Source organism: Dasypus novemcinctus, chromosome 26 (assembly GCF_030445035.2).
Source record: "Dasypus novemcinctus isolate mDasNov1 chromosome 26, mDasNov1.1.hap2, whole genome shotgun sequence".
NCBI classification, from domain to species: Eukaryota; Metazoa; Chordata; class Mammalia; order Cingulata; family Dasypodidae; genus Dasypus; species Dasypus novemcinctus.
In genome coordinates, this window is record NC_080698.1 from 2,539,030 (window position 1) to 2,555,908 (window position 16,879).

At 40.6% G+C, this 16,879-nt stretch overlaps 1 protein-coding gene and 1 non-coding gene across 14 annotated transcripts in view; one reads left to right on the top strand and one right to left on the bottom strand.

The window, feature by feature from the left end:
- The window catches only part of ULK4 (unc-51 like kinase 4), a 659,217-nt gene that overhangs the window by 62,526 nt on the left and 579,812 nt on the right, over positions 1–16,879 (bottom strand). The gene's annotated exons all lie outside the window — the stretch shown is intronic.
- LOC111760517 (U6 spliceosomal RNA) lies at positions 12,633–12,734 on the top strand. The gene has a single exon (XR_002794180.1). It is a non-coding gene; the product is annotated as a U6 spliceosomal RNA (small nuclear RNA).

A 16,879-nucleotide genomic window follows, 5' to 3' on the forward strand; every position in this document is an offset into this window, starting at 1 on the left:
TTAGTTATCCTATGTTTTACATTATGGTTTACATTATCAGTCTGTCATCTCCTATATGTTATGGTGTAATATTACATGTTTTATATCCATCCTTGTGTACTCTCAAGAAACTCCTCTCTTACCCCCCATTTACTTTGGTTCCACACATTTAACGTCCATTTTCCCTTCCACCTTAGTGCCCTCAGTGATAGCCAACCTCCGTTTCCTGAGGAGCCACTTCCAGAGATAGATGGAATAGTGTTCAGGGCCTAACTTGCTCAACTGCCCCAATGCCCTGGGAGCCACCCTTTCTCTCGAGGGATACAGTTCCCTCTATTGGATGGCATTAGTCCTCCCCAGGATGTGGGTCCACCCCCACTCTCACTACTTGGGTTTCTACCCCATGGTGTCACCCACTCTGGCAGAATGAGCATTTAGACATTCCCCAGGAGCCCGTCCTGCATCAGACCCTCCCCTCCGAGCATTCTAAACAGGTAACCCTCTTTATTATATTTTGATATGATTTTCTCGGCATTTTACTCTCCACCAACCCCTGACCCTCTCCTGGTTCGTATGCTACCCCTCCCTCCCCCCACTTTTGGGCAACGTTACCCACCCGTCCCTCCCCAGCCACCCTCAAACCCGCAAAGCCCCAAGCAAAGGCAACCCCTTGCCCCCCTTTTATCTCTTCTTTGTGTTCATACTTACCACCATCTCGTCTTAAATTCCACCCCTGCAGACATCGGCTCATATCCTTCCTCCACCCTCCGATTTCCTGCAAGCCTATCGTTCAGTCTCTTGCTATCTAGGGCAGCTTGTTTATTTCATATCATTGAGGTCATGTAGTATTTGTCCTTCAATGTCTGGGTTGCTTCACTCAACATAAGGTTCTCAAGATTCATCCATGTTATCACATGTGTTTGTAGTGTGTTTGTTCTTACAGCCGAGTAGTATTCCATTGTGTGTATATACCACATTTTATTGATCCACTCGTCTGTTGATGGGCATTTGGGTTGATTCCAACTTTTGGCAATAGTGAACAATGCTGCTATGAACATTGGTGTACATATATTGGTTTGTGTTCTTGTTTTCAGTTCTGCTGGGTATATTCCCAGCAGTGGTATTGCTGGGTCATATGGCAAATCTATGGCTAGTTTTTTGAGAAACCGCCATACTGTTCTCCAGAATGGTTGGATCCTTCTGCATTCCCACCAGCAGTGGATGAGTGTTCCCCTTCCTTCACATCCTCTCCAGCACTTGTATTCTTCTGTTTTTTTCATAGCTGCCAATCTTATGGGTGTAAGATGGTATCTCATTGTGGTTTTGATTTGCATTTCCCTGATAGCTAGAGATTTGGAACATTTTTTCATGTGCTTTCTTGCCATTTGTATTTCTTCTTCGGAGAAGTGTCTGTTTAAGTCTTTTTCCCATTTTTTAAATGGATTGTTTATCTTTTTATTTTCAAGATGTAGGAGTTCTTTATATATGCAAGTTATAAGTTTCTTATCAGATATCTGATTGCCAAATATTTTCTCCCACTGTGTGGGCTCCCTTTTTACTTTCTTGACAAACTCCTTTGAGGTGCAGAAGGCTTTAATTTTGAGGAAGTCCCATTTATCTATTAGTTCTTTTGCTGCTCGTGCTTTTGGTGAGATATTCATAAATCCATTACCTATTACAAGGTGAAAGGTGACTTTTCAACCTTAACAATGGACGGAATACAAAAGACTGTGAGGTGATGCCCTGAAAGTGCTGAGAGAACATTATGGAAGATAAAGTGAATGATTTAGAGTCGTTACTTTAGAATACCATAATTGTGGGAAGCGGACTTGGCCCAATGGATAGGGCGTCCGCTTACCACATGGGAGGTCCGTGGTTCAAACCCTGGGCCTCCTTGACCCGTGTGGAGCTGGCCCACGCAAAGCGCTGATGCACGCAAGGAGTGCCCTGCCACACAGGGGTGTCCCCGCATAGGGGAGCCCCACGCACAAGGAGTGCGCCCCATAAGGAGAGCCGCCCAGCGCGAAAGAAAGTTCAGCCTGCCCAGGAATGGCACCGCATACACGGAGAGCTGACACACAAGATGACGCAACAACAACAAAAAGAAACACTGATTCCTGTGCCTCTGACAATAACAGAAGTAGACAAAGAAGAACACACAGCAAATGGACACAGAGCAGACAATGGGGGAGGGGGGCTGGGGGGGAAGGAGAGAGAAATAAAATAAAAAATTAAATTAAAAAAAAAAAAGAGATGTGCAAACATATGTGTCATGGGTGTTCCAGAAGGAGAAAAGAAGGCAAAATGGGCAGAAGGAACACTTAAAGAAATGATGGTAGAAAGTGTCCCAATCCTGTTGAAGGACATAGATATTCATGTCCAAGAAGCACAACATACTCCCATCCAAATAAATCTGAATAGACCAGCTCTGAGAAACATACTAATCAGAATGTCAAATGCCAAAGACAAAGAGAGAATTCTGAGAGCAGCAAGAGAAAAGCAATGTGTAACATATAAGGGATATACCCTATGAGATTAAGTGCTGATTTCTTACCAGAAACCACATAGGCAAGAAGACAGTGGTAATACATAACTGAGAGATAATGCAAGAGAAATACTTCCAGCCAAGAATCTTATATCAAGCAAGATTGTCTTTCAAAAATCAGGGCAAGTTTAGAATATTCACAGATAAACAGAAATTGAGAGAGTCTGTAACCAAGAGACCAGCCTTGCAGAAAATAGTAAAGGGCGTGCTACAGTCTGAAAAGTCAGGAGAGAGGCTTGGAAGAGAGTCTAGAAATTAAGATTATAGCAGTAAAAATAACTAAAAGTCCCAAAATGGTGATGAAAATAAAATATGACAGATAAAACTCAAAGGTTAACAGGGGTGAAATAATAACTGCCTTTACAGTAATAACATTGAACGCTAATGGATTAAACTCACCAGTCAAAAGACACAGACTGGCAGAACGGGTAAGAAAATATGAGCCACCTATATCGCCATCTGCAAAAAACTCACCTTAGACCCAAGAATACCAAAAGATTGAAGTAAAAGACCAGAAAAAGATTCCATGCGTGCAGTAACCAAACCAAACAAAACAAAACAAAATGGCTGGGTCAAAGTAGTTCAACTTACATCAGATGAAATAGACTTTCAAAGACACTACTAATGTGCAATCTGAGAAAGTCAGGTAAAAAAATTCCATTTACAATAGTGTAGCAGTTTGATACTGTTTATGAATTCCAAAAATAGATATTAGATTGTGTTTGTGGACTGGTCTGTTCCTCTGGGCATATTAGATTGTTTTAAAGTCAGAGATTTCACTTTTCCTTGATCGAATTACCATTAAGGCTTTCATTCAGCCACATCAGTAGGATGTTGAGTCCCCACCCCCCTGGTGGGTAGTGACTCACAGAGAAAATGACACAGTAGAAGACAGAGTTTGAGTTTTGATGCTGGAGCCTTGGGGAAGTAAATACATAGGAGAAAAACAGGATTAGAGACAGCTCCATAGATACTGCAGAGGCCTGAAGAAAGATTAGCCTAATAGCCTACAGCTGCAGCTGAGCCAGGAGAGAAACAAGCCTTATAACAAACTACAGCTGAAATTGGAAGAAGGTGGGACGACAGAGCCTTAAGAGAAAGAAGGCAGGTTGAACCCTCGCAGACATGGCTTGTCAACTTGCTCCAACACGTGGCCAATGACTTTGGGTGAGAAGGTACTTCTTCTGGTTCCTTGAGTTGGACTCTTTAGGGCCTTATGCCTGTGAGCTTCTGCCCCAAATAAATATACTTTATAAAAGCCAACAGATTTCTGGTACTTTGTATCAGTACCCCTTTGCCTGACTAATACACATAGTGACTAAAAGAATCAAATATTTAGGAATAAACTTAACCAATGATGTAAAGCACTTATATTTAGAAAACTATGATGCATTGTTAAAAGAAAATTTAAAAAGACCTAAATAATGAAAGAACATTCCATGCTCATGGACTGGAATACTAAGTATCAATAAGATGTCAATTCTACCCAAATTGATATACAGATTCAATGTAATCCTGATAAAAACTCTACCAGCATATTTTAAGTACATGGAAAACACAATTATTAAATGTATTTGGAAGGGTAAGGGGTCCTGGATAGCCAGAAACATTTTAAAAAAGGAAAAATGAAGTTGGAAGACTCTCAATTCCAGACTTTTTTTAAAGATTTATTTATTTATTTTACCCCCTTCCTCTCTTCCTGCCCTGCTGGGTTTTCTTTGTTGTCTGTGTTGTCTTCTCATTTTCTCTCCCCTAGGATTCACTGGAATTTGATCCTGGAGAGCCCTTATGTGGAGAGAGGCTCCCTGTCAATTGTGCCACCTCAGTTCCTGGTCTCTGCTGTGCTTCACCTTGACTCTCCCCTTGTCTTTTGATGTGGCCTCATCTTGCTGTGTGACTCACTTGCGCAGGGGTACTGGCTCACCACTCAGGCACTTGCGCTGGCACTGGCTTGCTGCACAGGCATGCTTTCTCTTCTTTTTCACCAGGAGGCAGCAGGGATCAAACCCAGGTCCTCCCATATGGTAGGCAGAAGCTCTATCACCTCAGTCACATCCATTTCCTCAATTCCAGGCTTTAAATCATATTACCTAGCTACAGTGGTAAAAACAGCATGGTACTGGCATAAAGAAAGACACAGAGACCAAAGGAACTGAATGGATGGTACACAGACTCACATCTATGGTCAATGATTTTTGACAAGCCTATCAAACCCACCCAGCTCAGGCAGAACAGTCCATTCAACAAATGGTGCTGAGAGAACTGGATATGCACACACAAAAGAAAGAAAAAGAACCCCTATCTCACACCTTATACAAAAATTAACTCAAAATGGCTCAAAGACCTAAATATAAAAGCAAGAACCATAAAGCTTCAAGAAAAAAAATGTAGGAAAACATCTTTAAGACCTGATGGTAGGTGTGGATTCTTTGAGATAAGAAGAGGACAGAGATGGACTACTGTTGTTCAATGTATGTAGAATTTTTAATTAACTTTACTGTGAAAGTGTGGAAATGTATAGAGTGGATGGTAACACATTACAGTGAGTAATAGCTTGCTTATAAATGGGAATGTGGCTAGAAAGAGTAGTCTAGAGACATAAATGCCAATTGACAGAAAGCTAGAGAATAATCTAGGGACTGAATAACATGGTAAACCCAGAGGTGGATGAGAATTGTGGCTGATGGTACAGATGCAAGAGTGTCCTTTGTGAGCTAGAGCAGATGGACATCACTACTGCAGGGTGTTGGAAATGTGAAGAAGCATGGGGAAAATATGACTGACTTATGAACTGTGGTTAACAGTAATGATGTAATATTCATGCATCTATGCCAAAGATGTACTGTGTTGATAATGGGGAAAGCATAGAAAAACTGTGCCAAATGTATGCTATGGACCTGGTAATTGTATGATGATATTAATCTCATAAGCTGCAACAAAATGTTTCACCACAGTGTGGTGTGTTGATAGTGGGGTGTTATATGGGAATTCTGCATATGTGTGTGATTGTTTTGTAAGTTTACAACTTCTGTCATAAAAACATATTTTAAAAAATAATAATAGAGTGGGTTGGGGAAAAAGTACACCAAATGTAAGATATGGACTATAGTTAGTAAGATTTTGACAATATTCTTTCATAATTTGTAACAAATGTCTCACAACAATGCAAGGTGTTGGTAGTAAGTTGATATATGGGAGCCCTTTATGATGTTATGCATGTTTGCTTTTTAAGCTCTCAACTTTCACTATACAGTTATTGTTCATGTATGCTCATGTATAAATTATAATAATAATAATAAATGGGTGGATTGGGGGAAAATACACCAAACGTAAGATACTTTGGTTAAAAGTAATATTTTGAGGATGCTCTTTAATCATTATTTTAAAATGTTTCACAACAATGCAAGGTATTGGTGGTAGGCTGAGGTATGAAAGCCCTGTATGATGTTATGTATGTTTGGAAGTTCACAACTATTACTATATACTTATTATTTATGTATGTTTATGTACTAGTGATATACTTTAATAAATTTTTAAAAATCCATTGGTTTATCTTGTACGTTGAATGGGTTCTTTCAGTCATAAAAAGTTTTATAAAGTCATACATTCATCACCTGGACTGTAGAAGTAAGGGTCTGACTTCTTGATTTGGCTCCACTGGTCAATCTGTCTATGCCAATACAATGCTGGTTTTTGTTTGTTTTTTGTTTGTTGTTTTTTTTTTTGTTAATTACCGTAGCTACATAATATGCTTTAAAGTCAGGAAGTGAGAGTCCTCCAACTTTGTTATTTTTAAAGAAACTTTTGGCTATTTGGGGCCTCTCATCCTTCCAAATAAATTTGATTACTGGCTTTTCGAATTTCTGCAAAAAAGCCTGTTTGGGATTTTTATTGGGATTGTGTTGAATCTGTAAATCAGTTTGGGTAGAACTGACATCTTAACAATATTTAGTCTTCCAATCCAAGAACCCAGAATGGCCTTTCATTTATTTACGTGCCCTTTTTCTTTTAGCAATGTTTAGTGGTTTTCTGAATACAGGTCCATGATGTCTTGGGTTAAACTTATTCCTAATATTTGATTCTTTTAGTTGTTATTATAAATGGATTTTTTTTTTCTGATTGCCCCCTCAGATTGCACATCAGCAGTGTAGAGAAACACTATTGATTTTTGCATATTAATCTTGTATCCTGCCACTTTACTAACTCATCTATTAGTTCTAGTAGCTTTGTTGTGGATTTTTCAGGATTTCTAGATATAGGATCATGTCATCAGGGAATAGTGAAAGTTTTACTTCTTCCTTTCCTGTTTGGGTGCCTTTTATTTCTTTGTCTAGCCTAATTGCTCTAGCTAGAACTCCTAGCACAATACTGAATAACAGTGGTGACAGTGGGTACCCTTGTCTTGTTCCTGATCTCAATGGGAAAGCTTTCAGCCTTTCACCATTGAGTACAATGCCAGTTGTAGGTTTTTCATATATGCACTTTGATACTGAGAAACCTTCCATCTACTCCTATCTTTTGGAGTTGTTTCTATCAACAAAGGCTGCTGATTTTGTCAAATGCCTTTTCTGCATCAACCGAGAGGATCAAGTGATTTTTCTTCTTCAATATATCCATGTGGTTTATTATACTAATTGATTTTCTTGTGTTGAAACACCCTTGCATATATGGGATAAAACCCACTTGATCATGGTGTATAATTCTTTTAATGTGCTTTTGGATTCAGTTTGCAAGTATTTTGTTGAGAATTTTTGCATGTATATTTATTAGGGATGTTGGTCTGTAATATTCTTTCTTCGCAGTATCTTTATCTGGTTTTGGTATTAGGGTGATGTTGGCTTCATAGAATGAATTTGGTACGGTTCTTTCCTGTTCAATTTTTTGGAAAAGCTTGAGAAAGACTGGTATTAGATCATCTTTGAATGATTGGTGCAAAGCCATCTGGTCCCAGGGTTTTCATCTTCAGAGGTTTTTGATGACTGTTTCAATCTCTTCACTTGTGATTCATTTGTTGAGGTCTTCTATTTCTCCTAGGATTAGTATAGGTGGTTTATGTGTTTATAGGAATTGTCCATCTCATCTACATTGTCTAGTTTTCTTAACAGTTATTCATAGTATCCTCTTACAGTCTCTCTTATATCTGCAGGGTCAGTGGTAATATCCCCCCCCCCCCTTATTTCTGATTTTATTTACTTGTGTCTTTTTTCTTTGACCCACTGGTTATTTAAGAGAGTGTTGCTTAATTTCCATATATTTATGAATTTTCCATTTTTCCATCCATTATTGATTTCCAACTTTATTCCATCATGATAAAAAGTGGTTTAATTTTAATCCTATTAAATTTATTGAGACTTGTCTTATGACACAACATATAGTCTATCCTAGAGAAGGATACATGAGCACTTGATAAAAATGTATATCCTGCTATTTGGGGATGCGATGCTCTACAAATATCTGCTAGGTCTAGTTTATTTATATTATTATTCTCTGTTCAGATGTCCTATCCAATCCTGAGAGTGGTATAGTGACGTCTCCAACTATTATTGTAGAGACATCTATTCCTTCCTTCAGTTTTGCCCATGCATGCCTCATGTATATTGGGGCAGTCAGGCTAGGTGGCTGATTAATATATACTGACCTTCTTCATCCCTTATGACAGTTTTGCATTTTTGGGGAAGTGAATGTGGCTCAACTGATAGAGCACACGCCTACCATATGAAGGGTCCAGGGTTCGATCCCCAGGGCCTCCTGACCTGTGTAGTGAGCTGGCCCACACACAGTGTTGCTGCATGCAAGGAGTGCTGTGCCATGCCACGCAGGGGCGCCCCTGCATAGGGGTGCCCCACGCTCAAGAAGCGCACCCTGTAAGGAGAGCCGCCCTGCATGAAAAAAGTGCAGCCTACCCAGGAGTGGTGCCGCACACACGGAGAGCTGACACAGCAAGATGACGCAACAAAAAAGTGACACAGTTTCCCAGTGCCACTGGATAATGAAAGCAGACGCAGAAGAACACACAGCAAATGGACAGAGAGAGCAGACAATGGGGGGGGGGGGGGGAGAGAAGGGGAGAGAAATAAATAAATCTTCGAAAAAAATCTATTTTGTCCAATACTAGTATTGCTACTCTAGGTCTTTCTTGGTTACTATTTATATGGAATATCTTTTTTCCAACCTTTCATTTTTAACCTGGTTGTGTCTTTACATCTGAAGTGAGTCTCTTGTAGACAGCATATAGACAGCTTACATATGTTTTTTAATCTATCAGTCTATGTCTTTTGATTGGGGTGTTCAAGCCTTTAACACTCAATGTTATTACTTCATCGATTTTGTCCTTTGGCTTTCTGTTGTCATATTTTACTATTGTCTGTCTTTTTACCCTTTAATTTACCTTACTTAATAATCTTCATTTCTACACTCTTCTCTAAGTCTCTTGCCCTTGTCTTTTCCTTTCAGACTGCAGTACTCCCTTTACTATCTCTTGTAACTCTGGTCTTTTGGTAGCATACTCTCTCAGTTTTTATTTGTCTATGAAGACTTTGGACTCACCCTCATTTTTGAAAGATGGTTTTCCCAGATACAGAATTCTTGGCTGGCAGTGCTTCTCTTTTGGTACCTTAAATACATCATACTACTGTCTTCTCACCTCTGTGGTTTTGGATGAGAGGTCAGCACTTAATCTTATTTAGCTTCCCTTGTATGCGAGGCTTTGTTTTTCTCTTGCAGCTTTCAGGATCCTCTTGTTATCTCTGATATTTTGTCATTCTGAATACTAAGTGCCTTGGAGTAGGTCTATTCAGATTTATTCTGTTTGGGGTACGCTGTCCTTCTTAGATATTGATATTTGTCTTTCATAAGGGTTGGGAAGTTTTTGGTCATTATTTCCTAAAATATTCTTTTTGCCCCTTTTCCTTTCTCTTCTCCTTATGGGATACCAATAATGCGTATGTTTGTGCATTCTGTATTGCCATTCAATTCCCTGAGACCCTGTTCCATTTTTCCTTTTTTCTTTTTTTTCCATTCTCTTCTCTTTCTGTTCACCTATCTTTTCCAGTTTGGATGTACTCTCCTTGAAATCACTAACTCTGTCTTTGAGCAATTCAAATATGCTCTTATGTGCCCTAATGTATTTTTAATCTCATGCATCATGTCTTTCATTCTCATAAACTCTGATAATTTTCTTTGTAGGCTTTCAAATTGTTCTTTATGTTCACCCAGTGTCTTAATATCCTTTATCTCTTTAGTCATATTTTCTTTCAATTCCTTGAATTGATTTACAAGAACTGTAATCCTGTATCTCTTCAGTGTATTTGGTTTTTTCCTTTGGTTAGAACATCTTTTCCTGTTTCCTAGTATAGCTTGTAATTTTTGGCTGATGTCTAGGCATCTGAATATGTTGGTGAATTTACTCTGATGGCCAATTTCTCTCTTTTTTTTTTCACAGCTCTTTTTTGATATTCAGTTCAACTCATTCTTAATCTTTAAAATTGCCCAGCTTAAGTTATCAAAATCAGGCCAAGGACTCACTAATGGGATGCAGATTTTCTCCCAGGAGATGGGGTAGAGAGAACCCTTAAAATGGTTTTTCTCCATGTAATTTCCAGACTGGCCAGCAGATGGCACTCACTGGTGCACCTTTCCACCAAGGAGTTTCTTTCAATTTCTGCTTTCCTGTGTTTCTGGTCTGGCCAGAGCCAAGATTCAAAGTGGGCTCTGCTGGCCAAAGTCACTGAAGAGAAGCCCCCTGGCTTCCCTTCCCTTTTCTCTTGTAACAGTTGACAGGGAAGAAGACATCTGTTCCCCTCTCTGTCAGCTGCAGTGAACTAGGGGTTTTACCCCAGCTTAATATCTTGGGGGTAGGGATTGGGAACACTTTCCAGATGCCATGGGGTTTTTAGTAACTCACATTTGTTGTTTCAGGTTCTTCATCTCTCTGTCCCTCACCTTCCTGGGAGTTGTGAAGCACTGTCCTGCTGACCCCAAAGCAGGTCCCTCAGAGAGCTTTTGGCCCTTTCTCCATTGTTTTTGTGAAAGAGTTAAGCCTGTCTGCCTACTCTGACACCATCTTCCCAGAACTCCCCAAACATTTCTTTTGATTTTGAAACACTGTCACTTCACTTTTTCTTTGTTCTCTAAACAGCTTTCAGTCCTTGCACATCTGATTATTTATAATGATAAACAATCCAACACAAGCATTTGTTAAGTTCCTATGAAAGAGGAAGAGATGACAAAGTTCAGTTCCAGCCTAATGCTTCTCCCCACTAAAAAGACATTTACCAAAACTCAACAACCATTTTCTCTTGGTCAAATGATAACATTGGTCTGAACAAATTACTGATTTTATTATGGTAGTAATCTCAGGATTAATGGCAAATGATGAACAGAATTGCAATTCTGACAGAGAAATTTAATGCAACAATCCAGAAGGTGTTCTAACTGACTCCCTAGCACAGTGCTATCCACACTGCCCAGGATTACAGATAAAAATAATTACCCGGGATTACAGACAACAAAGATTTATTTTCCAGACCTGAGTTTGGGAAAGTTGATACCAATCTCTCTCATTTTATATGTTTACTATTACCTCACAGATGCTACTGGGAAATAGTCACTTGACTTCTCTCCTCCAACTGATGCCATTTTATTGACCCGTTAACTAACAGGTTGTATGCAACACTGTTATTACAGGGCTTATGGTAAATGATTAATGAATTTAAAGGCAAAAGTGGCTCTCAGCTGTTTATCTTACCTCTTGAGAAAATCCTAATGGGGAATATAGATGTGATTTTAAAAATTAGAAAAAAAATCTTTTCTTCTTTTTTTTAGTTGTTCCATTTTATCAGTGTTGGTATTTTCTCTGGCATAGATGAGAAGAAGTTTTAAAAACTGGGGACTTGAAACAAAATTTTAGTTTGGAGAACAATTCAGATATTCTAATTGGAGTCCACATTGGTTTGAACTGGATTTGGGGATTAGTTTTTAAAAATGGATGTTGGTATATTTTAATAAAAATGGATACTTGAGTTTAGTAATGAATTCAGTAATTAGACATACTTAAATACAGCTTTTAGTTCAAAACTTTAATTTTCTTAAGTATCCTGAACACATAATATTATAGGCAGGCAAAATGAAGATCCAGAAGAAATGCCACAAATGCAGATTTCTTTGTGTTCTGGATTACAGTTACCACCATCATGAAAAATTAATGAGAACTTTTTGTATAGCTGGGGCACTGAACAAAGTGCTGGTAGGAAAAAAGTTTCAGGGCTTACAGTTGGTGTTCTGAGGGAAATCCTGGCCAGCAGGGCCAGCCAGCTCCTCGAGCCATGGGTTGAGCCAGGGTTGCCAACCCACGTAGTCTTGGGGTTAGAGCAAACACAGAAAAACAACTTGGACACTAGTGGCCAACACTGTCATCCAACCATGGCTTGTAAGGAAAATGGGCAGCATTTAAAATGAAGAGGTTCTAAGCAGTGACACCCCCTCCTCCCCAATCTGCAGAAGATGAAAGAACCATCCAGAAAGTCAAATTTGCTTCCAGTGCATGCTAATTTGATTTTAAAAGGAACCATGGAGGAGTCAGTACCACTGATTATATTACAGTGGATTTTGAGGAATAAAAGGATTGTGTCTGAAAAGATATGACCAGCTTTAACAAGTCTATGAAAATGAGTGTACATATTTGTGGCATGATTTCTAGACATAAGGTCCTTATTTGACCTTAACACAAAATTAAAGCTAATAGGAGATGGCTAATGAGGCAGCCTTTGGAATGGACCTAAGGGGGTGTCACTGTCCAGGTGGTGGTGGACCTCGCCCCTGGGCTGGGTGTGCTTTGGTCCAGCACAGGGACTTGCTCATGACTGCAATCTATACTCTTCAACAGCAGGGCTGCTAAGACATCAAGAATTCCTCAAGAACGAGTTAGGATGAGTTAGATGTTCAAGTATGGTCAACTTTGGGGGAGCCCGGATTAATAGGAAGAACCTGCAGGGCTGCAGCTCTCTTCAAGTTTAGGTTCTTTTAAATAAGAACATACCCACTTATGTATCATTTTACTAGACCAAATTCACGTTGGTACATGGTCAAAAGCAAAATAACATTGCCACACTCGCTTTGGCAGCACATACACTAAAACTGGAACAATACAGAGAAGATTAGCATGGCCCCTGTGCAGGGATGATCCACAAATTTGTGAAGATTCCATGTGTTTACTAGTACATAGCAGTAATAGAAGGTGCATGGGATAAATAAATCAAGTGTACGCTATTGACCACAGTTAGTGGTAATAGTCAGACTCTTTCATAACCTATCACGAATGTCTCACAACAAGGTAAGGTATTAGTGGAGGGGTGATGTATGGGAATTCTGCATATTATAGTGACTGCTTTGTAAGTTCACAACTTCTCTAATAAAAAAAGGAAAAGAGTGAAAAAAAAATCATTGCCTTCAATCTGCCAGGGCCAAGGCCAGCACATCACCATAATCAATTTCTAAGCATCTAACATTTAATGGGTGCTCACCACGTGCCTGATATTTTTCTAAGCATTTACACATATTATGTCTATGTGATCCTCATAAGAACTACATTAGCTAGATATTGGTATTTTGTCCATTTTACAGATGTGAAAACTAAGGCTCAAAGAGGGTATATAACTCTCCCAGAGATGGTGAATTAATAAATGGAGAGACCAAGTTTTATCAATTAATTTCATAGTGGTATACAGGTACAAAATTTTCTCTTGATTTATTAAGATTCAGTAGTGATATAAATTTATGTTTTAAATGTGTCCATGAGTTTAAAGAAAAGTATGCCTGTGTTGCCTCTAAGTTGCTGAGCAGGCTGCACATGACTGGAGAGTCACTATCTGACTCCTCATTCTGGCTCTGCTGCCCCTGGGTAGGGGCCTCAGGGCACTCTCCTAGGGTTCCGAGGCTCCACCTCCCCACCTGTAGAGGTACGGATTTCATGGGAGAATGAAGGGTAATGTATACAAAGAACCTTCTTGTGGGAACTGGACAAAGGAGAGCTGTTGGTATTAGGTGGCAATCCAGGGGAAAGTCCTGTAAAAACTGTGACGTGCCATATGTAAGCAGGGGTCTCCCTCTTATTACCCCTATGACAATGATGAGTGCAGTAACAACACAAGTCAACTGCTGGAATCAGAATACATTTTCCAACAACCAGGAGAGTGGTTGTGTCCCCAGGAGCATAATCCCTGCAGGCCCCTGGGCCGAGGGCTGAGCTTGCCCGGCCTCACGTCCTGGGTTGGATTGAGAACACACCCTGGGAAGAGCCCTGCACAGCTGCAAATATTCCCCTGGATTGGTCCTAGAGGCTGGTCCTTTAAATAAGCCATCCAGGCTGCTCTGGAACAAGCCCTAAGATTCAGCACTTGACTGCAACTCTTAGTGCTGTCCATTTTTTAAAGCCTGGAAATTGTCTAAGCCTCTTAAATATTAGGTCTCTCATTTCTACTTTTCCTCTTTATAATGCAACAAACTGGCACCCTGGGAAGGTGCTTCTTCCCCAGATCTCAAATTTCCATGAACTCCTGGGGGAGGGGACTCCTTTAAAAGAAGAGAAGTGTTAATTAGGGTGGTGACGGCCTCGGAAAAACCTCTTCTAGTCTCCAGAAGAATGAGCTTGCTGGCAACTCAGCCGTAGTGTGAAAAGAGCTAGTGGCATAAAATATCCAACACTAGTCCTAACAGAAGACTTGCTTCCTCACCTCAGATACTGCAGGTCCCAGGGCTGGGTTGGCGGTACAGAGACACTTTCCATCGCGCTCCCTTTGCTCGAATCCTTACACTTACTTACTTGGATGGCTGTTTCTTAAAGTGATGCAACTGCCGTGATTAGACCAACTGTAAGAGATCTCTCAAATACTAGCCTCAGGTCACCTGCAGCAGAATTCCTCATCGATGGCTGTTAAACTGCAGGCTCCTGCATCCCATCCCAGAAGCAGAGAACAAGAACCTGCACTTTGGGAAAGCTTCCAGGTGATTCCCAGGAACACTAAAGTTTGAGATCCACTGGTATAAAAAATGATGAATCCTTACTTCTGCTAAATTATCCAATGCCCAGCATGTACTGGCTGCGCAACTCCACCTCAAATATATTAAAACTATATTCACTACCACAGGCATGTAGTGGGAAGAGCACGGCCACCTACTCCCTCCCTAAGTACTGCCAGGGCCAAATACGGTGCACTCTGGGTCAGGGCTGGGGCTGCGGCAGGGGCAGGCTGGAAAGGGTCCTCTCCTCAGGGCTGAGACCTGCGCTGAAGCCCTGAGTAAACCGAGGGTCTTAACCAACAAGGGAAGACAGGCTAGAAGGCTCTCTTCTTCCACCCTGAAAGCCCAGAATCCTAGAAAAGCTTGTTTTTATGGAAGACTTGGTTCTTGGGTTGGATCTTGAAGAGTGGCAGGATTAGGGTGTGACTACTGGGAAGAGCGGGCAAGCCCACGGCAGTGGGCAGGGGCCGCGTACTCGGGCAGGCGGTCCTAGCCACGGAGGGTGTGTAGACAGGGCGTATTACAAGGAAGGTGATATTTACGAAAGCCTCACCTAGTCGCCGTGAGTGGTAAGAATAAAGGAAGAGAATGAAATTAGGGAGGACAAGGGCGGCCAGAGCGGCGATCTTCCTTGAATCACGCCTGAACCTCATCCCTGGGCCCTCGCCAAGTCTCCCTGATCGCTGCTGAAACATCGTGCACCCGTCCCACCTACGAATCACAACATTCATTCACGGAGGAGGTTTCCAGGTGAATCACTGGCAGTCAGCTGCCATTGACAGAGGCAAGGAGGTTGAACTGGAGAACTAGTCTGATTCAAGAAAAGTAGGTAATAAATTTGGTTTTGACACATTGGTCTAGTGAGAGGTAAATGTTCAAGTGGAAAAGTAAAGTTGAACTGACTTTTTAAACATGACTGGAAGGGACTTTCTATAGCAAACAATAACCAAAACAAGGCAATGGGGTAAAAAAATTTTTAACATACTCTGTAACTTTATTTTGCTGTGTAACTACTATGTGGGGAACAGTGTATATTTATTTAGCTTATATTTTCTTCAGCTGGCTTTATAAAAATCAATAAATGGAATTGTGAATGAAATGTTATGTAACTGCATGTTAAATAAAAATAAATGAGTGGGAAATGGAAAATTCTAGAAAAAAATTCAAGCTTTTGCTTCATTCAAATTAAAAAAAAAAAAAGTAAATGTGTCAGACTTACAGAATGACATTTTAGATAGTAAAGTTACAACAAGGACACATTGTAACCTGGGATTAGGATATACTTCACAGGCAAGGCCTTAAAATTATCAACCAAAGGCAAAACATTGCTCCTTTTCTCATCAATGAAGGGCATTACAGACAAAGTTAACAGACCTCACAGACACAGAGATGATATTTGCCATGTATGAAATCAGGAGATAAGAGAAATGTCTAGAATATACAAGCAGTGCCTGCAAATCAACCAGGAAAATCTAGGGACACCAACAAAAGAAGGGGCAAAGGATATGAAGGGAGAATCCCCAGAAACCTCAATAGCTAAGATGTGCAGAAATGTTCAAACTCACTTATTTGCAGAGAAACGTAAATTAAATTTACAATGAAATACCACTTGACACCCCCCAGGATGTCAGACAAAAAGGGGGCTCATACCAGATTTGGCAGAAGGTGCAGGAGCCAGGACCCTCCAAAGAACCTCCGTGGAGGCTTAGCCCAGTGCAGTCGCTCTGCAAGCACTGCGACAGGACTCAGGGAAAGAAAGTCTGGGCCCCGCCGCCCAGCATTTCCATTCCTGGATCCGTATTCTAGAGAAAGCTTTAACAGGCCCAGGAACCAGGATGTACCGCTGTCCAATGTGTGACAGCGGGAGCTGGAGGCCACCAGGGGCCCACTGCTGGGGAAGGGTGTGTCAGAGGGTGGAGGCACTCTGAAATACTACTCAGCCATCAGAAGCAAAGCACTAAATGATGCAGTAAGAAAGTAGATAGCATTTGTAGAAATGAAAAACACACACACATAAAAGCTCTCTGTAAATACAGAAGCCGTGTGTGTGTGTATACTTTTGCATTCCATTCATGTTGCTATTTGTACACACATGCACATATACATCAGGGTATTCCAGGACATATATTATATACATCAGCTGGGAGGGGATGGGAGTGGAGAGTGAAGACAGAGAGAAAATGTAATTCCTACCTGTTGCTGAACAAACAAAATAGGGGCACAGGATATCTACCCAGAGACACTCCAAACTCAGCTGTAAGACCACGAAACAACATGGCTGCTAGTCAGGATTTGGGTGCTCCGATGCCACCCTGCAGTAGAAGGTGGCTCCCCACCCGG